Here is a 15,300-nt window from a genome sequence, read left to right on the forward strand (position 1 = left end):
AGTCCTTACCCAAATGGATCTCAGCTGAACTGTGTTGTTCAAAGCCTAAAAGCTTAACCAGCCAAATGCTTCTAGTTTCTGGTCCTCACACCTTATATACCTTTCTGCTTTCTGCTATCACTCCCTGGGATTAAAGGCTCGTTTTCTGGGATTAAAAGCGTGAGTCACCATGCCTGGCTCTTTCCAAAGTGGCCTTGAACTCACAGAGATCCAGAGGGATTTCTGCCTCTGGAATGCTAGGATTAAAGGCGTGAGTGCCACCATTTTCTAGCCTCTGTATCTAGTGGCTGTCCTATTCTCTGACCCCAGATAAGTTTATTAGGGTGTACAATATTTTGGGGAACACAATACCACCACAAATTAGGTTGACTAGTCTGTGGCATGGTGTACGAGTAGGATGTTTAGATGACTGACAGAAAAACAGGAAAGATCACCTGGGGTAGGTAGGCACTATGACTAGAGACTAAGGCACAATCACAAACGTAAATGTCCTCTTTCAAGGAAATACAGGAAAAACGTGGGAACTTCTGCTTCCCAGGAAGTCCCCTGTGAGGATAAAGCCTGTAAATTTGAAGCAGCGTTTCCTACTGTAAAACCCGAAGTTAGCCTATAAGCCCCACCCTCCTGGAATGCTAAGAGTTATATAGTTCTTGAAAAATAACAGCCAAGCCACATGGGAAAATAGGGTAGCCATATGGGTTTGTCCTTAAATAGCTATGTAACATACACCTCAAGGTCACTCAGCTGGAAATTCTAGGGAGTGGTCCTGCCAAACTCCATCTTGATCAGTACTTAATATTTGAAGAAAGCTTGCTTCAAATTTGGTTCAAAAATGTAGAATTGGTTTTTTTCTGGCAAATCTCAGGATTAATATTTGGAGGCTTCAGTGAGATAATTCCACCCCAAATTCTGACGCTAGGCTCTTTACTCCGTGCAGTGAATGGTCATGCTCAAAAAACAAAAACAAAAAAAACAAAACAAAACAAAAACTGGAGGCCCCTTTTTGGTAAGTTATTGAAGTCTTTTTTTTAGCTAGCTTCCTGTGACAATTTTCCACCTGGTTTCTGGATTCTGGTTATGGGGTATCCCCTTATCTGGGATCATAGGAGACCTGACAAGGCCCGTCAATCCTTCATCCAGGGAAAAGGGAAATGTCCTACCGCCCACTGATTATTTATTATTGGTTAATTGGGAGTTCAGCCAGAGCCATCAGTTGTTATATGATCTGCCTTGGAGTTCTGAGGACGCCCTGGTGATTCCAGGGCCTGGGTCAGGAAACTCAGAGAGGCCTAGCACCTTAGCACCATCCGCAGGGTTCCAGTGCCTACGCTGTACAACAAAGCCAAGGATACCCCAGGACACTGAGGGCCGAACCTAGAGTTTGGAGAGGCCCAGTGTAGGGAGATCAGGCAGTCCAGGGGTTGGACAAGGAGACAACCAAACAGCCTCATATCTGTTCAACTCTTTTGGTCACATTGGTGAAACGTCTGTGCAACACCAATTGTTAAATGTCATTGTCTTGTGTTTGCTGTTGTTGTTTGGTTCTATGTTTTTCATCATTGCTTTGAGTCTTATCTTGTAGATGTACATGCCATTATATGTTGGGAAGATTGATTGGCAAGGTCACTTCAGAAACTGTGGAGCTTTGGGGGCTTGGGTTTGATGGCAGTATGTGTCGGGCACAGAATACGATGTTTGGGGCCAGCGGGCAGCTTTGAAAAACTCAGTCTCCGTAGGGAAGCCAGTGGCCAATCCCACTATAGCACCGCTGTGCCTGTGAGAATTGAATTCTGCAGCAGCCCCTCCCACTTCGAAGTTACAGCGCTGGGGGAAGAACGGAAACGTTTGTCTGTCTGTTTTGAGTATATGAATGTGGCCACTGAATGTTTGTTTCTGACTGATCTCAAATGTGTGAGCTCACTGTGTTCTGTGTTTCTCGGCTGCAGCTCAGCTGTTACTATCGCAGCCAGCCTCCTAGGCTCAGAATTCACTTCTGGGATTTCTGGCCATTGGATCTAATACAACAGGGATTCAAGTGTCATTTGGGTATGGATAAAATTAAGGTTGTTTTATGCTGTTCTACTTTACTAAATGGCTGGCTCTGTAATTGGGTTATGGAGCGCCCCTTTTCAGATCCAGGCATGCTTTTAAAGTCTCTGTCTAGGGTCAGAAACTGACAGGAAGAAGGGAAAGATCAGGACAGCTAAAAAGGGATTATTGTCTTACAAGTAAGTTCATTGGGTATGGTTAAAAATCTGTAACAAAAAGTTAGCTTAAAACTTGTAACATGGGGTTGGTAATTAAAAGTCTGTGCACAGATAAAGAAACCATGTGGAATGATTCCATTCTGGAATATAAGCAACACGTGGCTTGCCACCATCTTGGGCAGCCACATGGCTGGTCACCATCTTGCCTAGAGTTGGAGAAGATGGATGTCATGGCTTGACTGCCATCTTATCTAAGGGTAACCATGTGGTATAGGCCAACCAAGGAGATAACAGGTCTCCAAAGATACTTCTTTTTTTGGGGGGGGGGGGATGTTCAAAGATACTTTTAAACCGGGATAGAATTTTTGTATGATAATTACTGTACTATCTTAAAAACAAGGTTTATAAAAGATATGATTAAAAACAATGCTTGTTTAATGAGGTATTAAAGCTGCACCCACCTACAGAGAACAGAAAAGCCACACGATACTTAGGCTAGAAAATGTTAGCACACGCCTTTAATCCTAGCATTCCAGAGACAGAAATCCCTCTGGATCTCTGTGAGTTCAAGGCCACATTGGAAACAGCCAGGCATGGTGACTCACGCCTTTAATCCCAGAAAGCAGCCTTTAATCCCAGGGAGTGGTGGTAGAAAGCAGAAAGGTTTATAAGGCGTGAAGACCAGAAACTAGCAACATTTGCCTGGTTAAGCATTTGGCTGGTTAAGCGTTCGGGATTTCGAGCAGCACAGTTCAGCTGAGAGCCATTGGGATGAGGACACAGGAGCTTCCAGTCTGAGGAAACAAGACCAGCTGAGAAGTTGGCCAGGTGAGGTTAGCTGTGGCTTGTTCTGTCTCTCTGATCCTCCAGTGTTCACCCCAATAACTGGCCTCGGGTTTGATTTTATTAATAAGACTCTCTAAGATTCCTGCTATATTTAGGTCTTTTACTAACAAGACCATTTAGCAATTCATGTTACAGCTATGAGCATCAAACATTAAACACCAGAGACTGAGGTGTTCCTATCTTATGATGCAACAAAGCAGTGACATAAACAGTCTACCAAAAGGTCTCTTCTTACCTAACGTTTATTCAAGATAACAGAAACAAATTTATGAAATTATGTCTAACCTCCTTCTTTTTTCTAACATTTTTAAGCTGTACCTATTTTGGAAAACTGAGTCATATAAAAAAAAAGTTATGTTCTGTAATGGTGTACTATTAAAAAGGTAAAAAGGTTCCCAGTCTCTTTATGGATTATGTTTATGAGTTAAAAGTCTTATCTTGACACTGAAAGACTTTCAATTCAAAAATTATTTTTATTATAAGCTGTTAAAAATGATTAAGCTTTAATATGTTCAGAAATATGCTTGTAGTCATGATTAATTTCAGGAAAAAAAGCTTTATTTAGCCTCCTTATATGCTTCAAGATATAGCCTAAATCAAATAACTAAAAATAAGTAAGGGTTGTTTAGCTCAGATATCCTTAACAGATAATGCTTCTCAAACATGTCAAAGATCTGCTGAATATGGCATTTTAGATGTTTAAACTTACTATGACTGATGGAAACTCCCAGATCTTAGAAGGGACCCCGAGGTCAACAAGAAGATGATGGACACAGTGATAATGACATCACCTAGATTGTGGTAATGCTAACCACTGGGAAAGGCTGCCCCAATGCTTCACCAAGACCTGATCCAAACTGTGGACAAGCAGGACACTGGAGAGTTGATTGCCCCCACTTTACCTAGGCAAAGTAATGTCAGACCCCCAAGTTCCTCCTCCAGAGGAAAAGCTTCTTATCTTCTGGGACTAGCAGCTAAAGACTGATGCTGTCCTGGTACCTCTGCCCCCAATGTCATGGAGACCACAAGATCATGGGATAACTGTCTAATGGTAATGGGTTATGGACTGGTCTATCATTATAATTGATACATAGGCCTTTTGGATTATACTTCCTGCTACAATTTATCCTTCTCAGACCTTTGATGATGTTGATAGCTAGGCTAAATGTAGCTTTGTCAGGTAGGCAGCAGCAGATAATCAGTTCCTTCCCTCAAAGGCTGCAGCCACCTTGTTAGTTCATTAGTCAGTTTATTAGTTAGTTAGAGCTACTAGATCTCTTGTTAAGAAAAGGCAGACAGGTTTGTCCTGCTAACAGGCTTCATATTAAAGGATGAACAGGTTTCAATTGTAATTTTCCATTAAAGAATCATGCTTTGCAATGACTGTTTTCAGCAATAACTACTCATGTCGTGTGTCTGGTAAATGATTAGGTTAAAAAAAAAAAAGAATCAAAGTCCATGCAAGGTCTAAGGATATAAAAGCTTAAATAAGTTCTGAGGGTCTCAAGACATGATTTAAAATATATATATTCAAGTTGTAAAGGTATATAAAACTAATTTAAGGTAAATAAATAATGAAAGATATTTTAGATTTCTCTTTCCTCTTCTATGCTATTGTTATACTGAGATTTCAAAGGCTCAGAGTTTTAACATTGACCAACAGTTCTGATAAACTGCTAGAGCACTAACTACTTACCATTTAGTCACAAGGTCAATAATTTAAATTTCCTTTGGTTGTCTTCCAAATATAGACTTAAAAGTGCTTTTCATTGAGCTAAAAACATAATTGACTCTCTGGACAGATGAAAAAGTATTCATGCTTTTTAACAAAAAATTATAGTTTTCGCTAGGATTCAAAGGCATGAGTCTACTCCCCCTATTTTACAATGGCAATGCTAATATATCTAGAATTTTTATCTCTTTTTGTAAACTTAAAATTCATGTAAGCTTCACGGAGTCAAAAAAAAAAAAGCCGTAAGACCTGGGTCTACCTGTCATAGGCCAAATGGACTCCAGATAAGTATAGCTTATCTGGATAAGTTTCCTCACCTGCCTATTTCTGAGGATGGGGACTCTCTGTCTCTCTCTCCCCTGGTCTTGGAATTCTTCCCATCTCCTAATTACCAGGAATATGGGCTTAAAAGTTCCAAATGTAAGTAAGGTTTTCTTTTAAGTTCCTAAATTTTAACTTCTGTCCCTAGACTTTATTTGTCTCAGCATGTTTCCACTTGGCTGACAGACATCATCCAGGGATCACCTGAAGACTACAAATTGCTGAGCTCTGAACATCCTGAAAGCTGATGTAATCCTGTAATGTCTTTATTTGTACCATCAGTTTCCAAATAATGACACAGAGACTTATTAATTATGAAAGCTTGGCCTTAGCTTAGGTTTGTTTCCTACTAGCTCTTAATAACTTAAATTAACCCATTTATATTAATCTACATTCCACCATGTGGCTTGTTATCTCTCTTCCATACTCATGTTCTGCTTTGTCTGTGTCTCAATGGCAAATTTCATACACTTAGATTTATCCTCTCTCTGCCTGGAAGTCCTGCCTAACCTCTCTTGCCTAGCTATTTGACATTCAGCTCTTTACTAAACCAATCAAAAAGTGCTTTGGCAGAGACACATCTTCACAGTGTACAAAAAGATTATCCCACAACATTTCCCCCTTTTTGTCTAAACAAAAAGGAAAGATTTTGACTCTAACACAGTAAAACTATATACAATAAGAACAATTATCAGGTGAGAATTATATTCACAATGCCCAGTCCATCTGTATTTGGCAACTTTGGAGAAAGTACTCTATTATCTATCCTATCTTGATGAGTTCAAAGTTTTATAGCAATACCATTTTCCATCATAACTTGTATTACTAGCCTAAAATATCCTTTTAGACCTTAAAACATTTTCTTAGATAAACAACTTAAGCTTTTATGTATCTCAACCTCATAAAATTTATATCTCTTTTGTAAGTTTCCTTTTTGAATTTAGTAACAAAGAAAATATTATGAATATCTAGCCTTCAACCCCATCAGAGACCCAAGAAGGATAAAATATTACCTGAGTAAACAGGAAGTGCAGAGAAAGCAACTTCTAAAACTATAAAAATGACAAGGACACCTGACTGCCTGGACAGTCACCCAAGGTTTCTCTGCAACATTGGAGCATCCATCTAGGGTTTCAGGCCTAGACTATCTGACAGACTTATCTGTGAAGCAGGAATTTTGAAGGACTGTCCTACCTTGTCTTGGCAAAGTTTGCAGTCACTTTCTTTTGTGCCCTGCTTGCCCAATTTGGACTACCTTGCAGTCTAGGCAAGGGTAGTTTCTTGCCCAGTAGTTAACTTTACCACAATGAAAGCAAACTCCATGTGGAGATTCTTTGATGCCCATTATCCTCTCTGAAGTAGATTGATGCTTTCAGAAATGTCTCACTATCATGAAAAGCCTTATATTATTAAAACATCTTAAATGCCATATTCTCTAGGTCTCTGAAGTGTTTGAAGACCACTTGTCTATCTAAAATATATCTCTGTTTGACCTTGAAAACATACCTAACATGACTACAAGTTTGATTGTTATAGATGACTAACTACTAACCTGCATTTCATAATTATCCTAAATAGTTTCTAATAATAGCTTTCAAGGACTAGAACTTTACATTACATTTTAAATGGGCTGTATAGGTATAATACCTTACAGTATGTTGGAACAAAATAACCTTAAATTTGTATCAATATACAAAAATCTATACCAATGTAAACTATTTGAGATTAATATTTTTTAGTTTAAAAGTCGATTCAATAAACTACTCTTTTATCCTATCAGTCCTATATCTCCTCTTTTCAGAATGAGATTCCTAAATCTAATCTTCCTTGCTTATTGGCATAACCAATAATAATTTGCAACCAATGACCTAAGTGGTGACAACCATCCATAACCCACCAAACAACCAAAAACAACCAACCCCACCTCTTGGGAATGTGGGAGTCATGTTCTTAAAATTACTTTCTGCTGTCTGGTGGCAAACACATCTTTAGGGGACCCTGAGAAAATTGAGATAATGGTCAAGTCTTGAGAGACCCAGCTGTATCATTTGTTGTCCAGTCTCTGTGTAATGGGAACATGCAGGCTTTACCTGAAGTCCTGACTAGAGTAGTCTGTGAGGCTGGCATCTTAGCTAACAGCTCTGAAGATGTTGTAGATTTTTGGGGAAACTGCAACAGAAGCATTCTAAGAGGCCGGATCACCTGGGCTACTTGTCTTCATTGGTATTTGGTTCTTCTGTTCTGAAAACACACAAACTTTTAAAGGTAACATACATAGCTATATTAACAAAAGTATGGAATGTGCAGTGTTCACAAGTCAGCTAAAGATGATTTTCTGTTCTATGTTTGAGCAGGTAAAAGACATCTGTCAACTTTATAAATCTGTTTGGACTGCATAACTAAATGGCAATATAAATCGTCATGCCATATGAAAGGATGCATGTAATAATAAGTCATGAGGACTCTGTAGCCAACAAGATTTATCATGTCTCATCCAGTCTCAGAGCTGCTCCCATGCAAAGGGATCAGCATAAACATCACATGTCCTACAGTCTTTCCTGGTTTCTTCATGTCTGCAGCCAAAATTTTTTAGGAGGTATCCCCCAGTTAACTCTGATCTCTATTAAATTTGAAGGAATCCATATCTTTCATTTCCTGTGGAAACAAAAGCAAAATTTCTCCCTCAATGCAATATATTTTCTGACTTCCATTCTGAAGTTAAGACATCCTTAAAATATATAGGTTAGTTTAATTCAGCAGTCCCTTGTATACTCCAATGTCTCACAGCACCTGCTGTTCTTTGTTCATTAACACTCAAAAAATTCAAAATGAACAAAACACCATATAAGGTCCAAACTCCCTGTGTTACAATATTTCTCATTCTTATGTGATTTATTCTTTATATATCATTTTACTCTTTATTATTTTTAAATTATTTTTCTAATGATTGTCTATATCCATTATATTTTGTTTCTTCTGCACATAAGCACATTTTTAAGAATATTGTACCTTTTCAGAGGTCTGAACCTGACTTTCTGTGGGCCTGCAGCATTCACTGACCATGTAAGCCAAGCCTTAAAGAGCCATCCACCACATGGTACCTCTCAGAACATGGTGCTGGTGACTGGCTCTGATTCCCTCAGGTCAGTCTAGCAGGCTACCCCAGGTTCTGGGGTACAGCTCATGCCTACTGGCACTGGGCGAGGAGCTGTGTTTTCCCACTCCAGCTCGGGAAGTTGGTGGGCCCAGCAGAGGAGGGCTTCTTAAAGGAGCCATGCCTCTGTATGCTACAAGCACTAGGCCTGCCCAAGAGACTGTGGTTATGAGGAAGCTGTGTCTGGCTCTGTGTTCAGAATTCTTTTTTTTCAGCTTTCTTGGGCCCTATGTAGATATATGTGCCTGGACATTGGGTGCCACATGTAACACATCTTTCTTTGTACTGCCAGATCCCAAATAATGACATGGAGACTCATTATTAATTATGAAAGCTTGGCCTTAGCTTAGGCTTGCTTCCAACTAGCTCTTATAACAAATTAATCCACTTATATTAATCTATGTTCTGCCATGTGGCTCATTACCTCTCCTTCATACTTCATGTCCTGATTCCTCCATGTCTCACTGGCAAATTTTGCATGCTTAGATACATCCCCTGAGTTCCTCTCTCTACCCAGAAGTCCTGCCTAGTTATTGTCCATTCAGCTCTTTATTAAACCAATCAGAAGGGTCTTTAGCAGAGACACATCTTTACAGTGTTCCAAAGGTTTATCCCACAACAACAATTGCTCTCTGCCTCTACATCTGGATCAGTTAATTAGAGGCTTCTGATAAATGTCCTGTTATTCAGCCTTTGAGTAGGCTTTTAGCATTCCTGGACCCTAACAATGATGTCCCAGTTTCAGCTAGAAGTAGTTACAGTAGAGAGTACATTGTCCCTTGCCCCCTCCCTAATAAGATGTAATGCTAAATCAAAAGAAAATTCTCTGACATATGGGACAAAATGGCTACCTATAGTGCCAATTGACATATGAGGAAAGTGGGCCCAGATTTATCAACTGGTAGATTCATTAACTACAATATGATAGGGGACTTGACCTGCTTTATGCAGAACAAAAATATATGTTTTTTTTTTATTGTTATTTCTTTACAAGCCATTTGAGATTCAATCTTTTTATACTCAAGGAAGTGTTACCAAAAGTAGACCTGAGATGAAATAAATGACTGATGTCCCATCCATTTCCAAGATTCTTCTAGTCAGTAACTCTGATGTCAGCTATCACAAGTCCTTTAGCTCTCCTGCTTCTGCTAATTACAACTGGCTTTTACATCATTGTCTTAGGTTTTCAATTGTTTCAAAGAGACACCATGACCATGGCAACTCTTATAAAGAAAAATATTGAATTGGGGTGGCTTACAGTGCAGAGGTTTAGCCTATTATCATCATGTTAGGATATGGCAGTGTGCAGGCAGACATGGTGCCAGAGAAGGAGCTGAGAGTCTTACTAATCCACAGGCAACAGGAAGTGAACTGAGTGTCTTACTGAGTGTAGCTTGAGTAAAGGTACCTCAAAGCCCACCCTCAGAGTGACACACTTCCTCCAACAAGGCCACACATACTCCAATAAAGCCATACCTCTAATAGTGCCCCTCCCTATGAGCTTATGGGGACCAATTACATTCAAACTACCACAATCATTGATTCAATAACTAAATGACAATTCCTATCTGGGTACCACCATTAAGCTGATGGTTATTAGATCCAAATACAAACCAGGACCCATCACAGAGTTAAGGGTTTGACCCAGGATACAACTCAAGTTAGGTGGGTGGGGGGAATTTAAGTCCTGAAGTAAACCTATAAGCCCCATCTGCCCAAGGACCAAGGAACTTCCTGGAATGTTGGAAGTTATAGTTCTTGAACAATAACAGCCAAGCCACATGGGAAAAAATGGTGACTGTATGGGTTTGTCTTTTAACTAGCTCTGCAACATGTGTCTTAGGGTCCACTCAGCTAAGAATTCTAGAGAACAGTCATGACCAAAGTCCATCTTGGCAAGTATTTAATATTTGAATAAAGCTTGCTTCAAATTTGGCTCAAAATGGTAGAATTGGTTTTTCTCTGGTGAATCTCAGGATTAACATTAGCATGATTGAAACATCAAAATGCTATGGTCTGCTTTATATTTTAAAATGCTCACTCAAGTTGATGTGTATGTGTGTTGAATCATATCTTAGGATTTCTGTTGCTGTGATTTAAAAAAAAAAAACAATATGAACAAAAAGAACCACAGGGTAAGGGGTTTATTTCATCTTATAACTTGTAGTCTATCATCTAGGGAAGTAAGGGCAGGAATTTAAGGCAAGAGGCAGGAACTGATGTAAAGGCCATGAAAGATTGCCCCCTCTTCATGGTGTGCTCAGCCTGATTTCTTACACCATCCAGCTGGGCCCCACCACATAAATCATTAATCCAGAAAATATTACACGCACTTGCCCAAAGGCCAATCTGCTGGGGGCATTTACTTAATTGGGAGTTCCCTTTCCAGAATGCCTCTAGATTGTATCAAGTTAACAAATCAGTAGCCAGCACAGGCTATGATTCCAGTGACCAACAGTATACAAGTGAACAGAACCTTTACAAGACATTTTGATGAGAAATCAGTAAATGCAAACAACGTATTGAGAAAAGTGTTCTACATGGCTGTACTGCTGCTAGGGTCTGTGTTGGTTTCTGAGGCTCCTGTTACTATTGAAGGCCACGTAGATGCCCGAGGTCTGGGTCACCATCTGGGGCCCTGTTAGTGTCTGAGGGCCACGCTGCTTCTGGGGGCCAGGATGATCTGGGTGGCCTGTGCTGCGGCCTGGAGCCATGATGTCCTTCGGGCCTGAGCTGCTACTGAGAGCCATGTCTGGGTCCATGGTCCTGCTGCATCTGGGGTGTGTGTTAATTCAGAGGGCCATGATGAGCCGGCCCACCCTTCGCTGGTCCTGAGAAAACTGGCCTTGCCCCTTACCAGACACTGCAGCAAGAGTGCTGGCCCTGACCCCCACACTGGGGAGAGATGGCCCCACCTTTCACCAAGGGCAAGGGAGAACTGGCCCTGATGGCATGGGCATAGGAGGGCTGGCTCTGCCCCTCACCTGAGACGAGCAGCCCCAGTGGCCTGGTCTGACCAGCTCAGCTACGGTTCAGGTTCACAGTCGGGCCCTGGGTTGGCCCAACCTAACGTCTACCCCATCTAGGACCTGCTGGAGCTGTGAAGGGATCGGTCCTGTGGAACAATACCGACAGGATCTCCATGACTCGGGGCAGCCACGGGATATCCAAGAGGAGTTTCAATGAGGATCCAGTAATGAAAGAACACCAGAGGCCAGAGGCCTTGAACCTGACCAATGACTCATTTGCAAGGTACTTTTACAGGTAAAGCTGATTGGACAAAGGGGTATATACTATGTGACACACCGTGGAGGAACAAAGAGGTGTTGGAGAGTGAAGAAGATGAAGGACTGGAGAGATTTTTGTTTGGTTGCTTGCTTGCTTTGGATTGGCTTAAAAAAAATTTTTTTAAATTTTCTTTTGGGAGAGAGACACTGTAGGAGTAAGGGGTGGATATGGGGGAAATGTGAGCAGAATTGGGGTACATGATGTGAAATTCTCAATGAATCAATAAAGAAATTAGATTTTTTTTTAAAAAAAGTTTTAAATTTTTTTAGATTTATTTTTTCTATTTAACGTGCATGAGTATTTTGTCTGCATGCATGTATGTTCACCATGTGTGTGCCTGGTGCCTATGGACGGCCTTGCTCTCTAGGCCCTAGCCTCCAGGGACACATCCTGTGCCTCACCCCCACCCATAGAAGCCCCAGAGACCCTGCAGCAGCCTCCCCATGCGCTTTCATTCTACCATAGATCTGTCTAAATCTATCTGCTTGAGAAGATACTTATATCAGCATTTAAAAATTCCCCCAAAACCTCCTGAAACTGAGAAGCTTTTATAAGGCAAAGGACACGGTAAATAAGACAAAACGACAGACTACAGAATTGGGAAAAGATCTTCACCAACCTCACAGAGTTACTGTCTAGAAGGATATTAGATGCAAAGCAAAGAATAACCAGGCTGCAATCCACAACCCCAGAGGAGCTAGGTAAAAAGGCGGATCCTAAGAGGGACACACATGGAGGGCCCCAGGAAGGGAAAATAGTGAAGATATCCTGGGTAAAATAGGAGGGGGGTAGAAGGGAAGGGATGGAGGATGGGAACAGGAGGGACCGAGATGGTCAAGTGGATGAATGGAGAGGAAGAGTGATGAAAGAGATACCTTGGTAGAGGAAACCATTAGGGGGTTAGGTGTGGGAGCCCGTTCTCGGGTTCCTCGTGGCTTTACCCAGCAGGTCCGCATAGAGGATGATTAGACCATGGGCCTGGGTGCAGGTGTCTGAGATGGTCTGCACTTGGCTGTGCTGGGGGAGGAGGTCTTTTGCTCCACCCCTTGGCGTCTCTATAAAAACCCTGGGGCAGAGACAGTCGGGGCCCGTTGGAAAAGGTTCCAGGCCCTCTCGAAGCTATCCTTTATTTTCTGTTTATCTCCGCAAGATTCTCCGCAATAAATCATTCTATCTAATATTTCCTGCTGCTCACACTCAAGAAAACTCTGGGGAACTGTGGGGGTGGTTAGGTAAACACCCCACAGTTAGGGAGAAACCTGATGCTAGGAAAATCCCCAGAAATCCACACAGATGACACCTAAGACATGATTGCTAACACTCCTAGCAATAATGAAGAGGGTACCTGAACTTACCTTCTCCTATAATCAGATTAGTGACTACCCTAATTGTCATCATAGAACCTACATCCAATAACTGATGGAAGCAGATGCAGTTATCTACAACCAAGCACTTGGCTGGGCTCCTAGACTTCAGTTGAAGAGAGAGAGGAGGGACCATAGGAGCAAGTGAGGTCAAGATCATGATGGGGAAAACCACAGAGACAGCTGCCCAAGCTGGTGGGAGCTCATGGACTCTGGCCTGTCAGCTGGGGAACATGCATGGGATTGAACTAGGTAGGCCCTCTGAATGTGGGTGACAGTTATGTACCTAGATCTGTTTGGGGAGCCCTTGGCAATGGAACCAGGACTTATCCTGTGAGCATGAAATGGCTTTTTGGAACACATTCCCTAGAGTGGGATACCTTGGTCAGCCTTGACACAGTGGGGAGGGGCTTGGTCCTGCCTCAACTTGGTATGCCAGACTCCGTTGACTCCCCAAGGGAGTCCTTACCCTCTCTGAGGAGTGGATGGGGGAGATGGGATTGGAGGAGGTTGGGGGGTGGGAAAGGGGAGGAAGGGGGAACTGGGATTGGTATGTAAAATGAAAAAAAAATTTAAATAAATAAATTTTAAAAAAAAACACGAAGCTTCAAATTTGGCAGTTGTTCAACTTATAACACACTTGTTACCAAGCCATCGAGTCACTTATTTGCTTAACATTAGTAGCAGCATTTAAAATTATTTCTTAGTTTGGAGTTCTGTAATTTTTTATACCCAGGGAGATGCATTTTATCAAGACTTCATGATAGATGACGGCTGTGGGGGTCCTGTGGCTATCTGGAAGAAAGGCAATGGGAACGGGGTCACCTTGATGAAAGCCAGCTCAGGCATGTAAGTTGGAAAGGGTACATACACATACATACTGAGAAGTTAGAAATTGTTTCAAATTTCCCTTCCACCCATACCTTGCACATGGTTTGGAATTCACTGCTGCAGTTGGTAAGCTCCATAAAAGCATGGTATTTTGCTTCACTATATTTCATGCCAACAACACATTCAATATTTTTTTGGTAAATCATAAGGAAGTAGGAGAACAAGAGAGGGTTGGTCCATTTTCCTGTTCTTCCCATATCTTTCTTCACCACTCATCTTACATGCTGTATTGAGGTGCAATCACTGAAACACTAAAAATATTTTCTGGCAACAGGTACCCAAGCTAGAAATAATAACATTAAACGTAAACATGCACAAGAACAGATCTGTATTACTCAGGAAGAATTATTGGGTAATATTCATTAGGGAGACAGTGAGTCAGGTTTCTTGAGTGAGCCCATGGTTTCAATATGGTCATCACTGAAAACTTGGGTTCTCAGCCTCCTCATCCTCAAGCTGGTCGGCAACAGCGGGTGGTGGTCCAGTCCATGGCTGAGCATTGGCAGTGGCAAGTATTTCCATTCTGGATCTCCCAAGATTCACAGCCAGAGCTGCAAGCACAGCCAGTAACAGTCATCCCTGCATGGTCATGTGAGAGACAGACATCAGAGTCCTTGTACTGTAAAGAGACGGTGAGTCCCCAACTGTTCTCCTTAGGAAGCTCATGGGTAAATCTAGGCTTAGGTGAAACTAATTCAATTTTGGGAATTATCTTCAAGAAAAAAGTCACTCAAACTTCTTAAAGAAAAATCACTTAAACAAAAGGATTTGGAGTTTCAATGTCATTCAGTTGATGATGAATTGACCTCTGTGTTGGCTCTTTGCCCAGCAATACAAGGGAATAGATTGGGAAAGAAATGAGGACCATATCCATGACCAGACACAAAAAAGTGATGACAGAATGGCTGGCATCTGAGAGTACAACAGAAAGAAATGAATGGAAGAATAGAAACCCAAGTTCTCTCAGTAGCATCTCTGAAGGATCTGAAAAACAGTAAGGGATGACTGGGTTCCCGGGACTATGGCTTATCTCCATGGTAGTATACATTTGACCTAGGAAAATAATTCATTATTTGAAGATTCATGGGGAAGAACACAGGACATCTTGCTCACAAATTCTTCTTGTGGAGTTACTCACCAGGAGGACAGGAGGACCATCTGCCTGGATTTTTGACACGAGTGCAGAAGAGCTTCGAAGGCCCTGTCAAGAGAGGTTACTCTGAGTAGTAAAGAATAAGGAGTATTGCCCATGTTCTCTCTTTCTTACACCCTCCTTCAAAGTCCTCTTCTGTCTTAGAGTTGCTTCCCCCTCTCCCCCTGCCATAATCAGGCTACTCAGTAACATTTAAGGTTTAATTTCCTTTTTACAAACCTTCTCATGTGCATGGGTGTTTTGCCTACATGTATGTCTGTGCATCAAATGCATTCCTCAGTCAGATCTTCTGGGATAGGAGTTACAAATGTTTGTGATCCACCATGTGGGTGCTAGGAATCAAC

This window comes from Peromyscus californicus, unplaced genomic scaffold (assembly GCF_007827085.1).
Source record: "Peromyscus californicus insignis strain IS unplaced genomic scaffold, ASM782708v3 Scaffold_16__1_contigs__length_79575227, whole genome shotgun sequence".
NCBI classification, from domain to species: domain Eukaryota; kingdom Metazoa; phylum Chordata; class Mammalia; order Rodentia; family Cricetidae; genus Peromyscus; species Peromyscus californicus.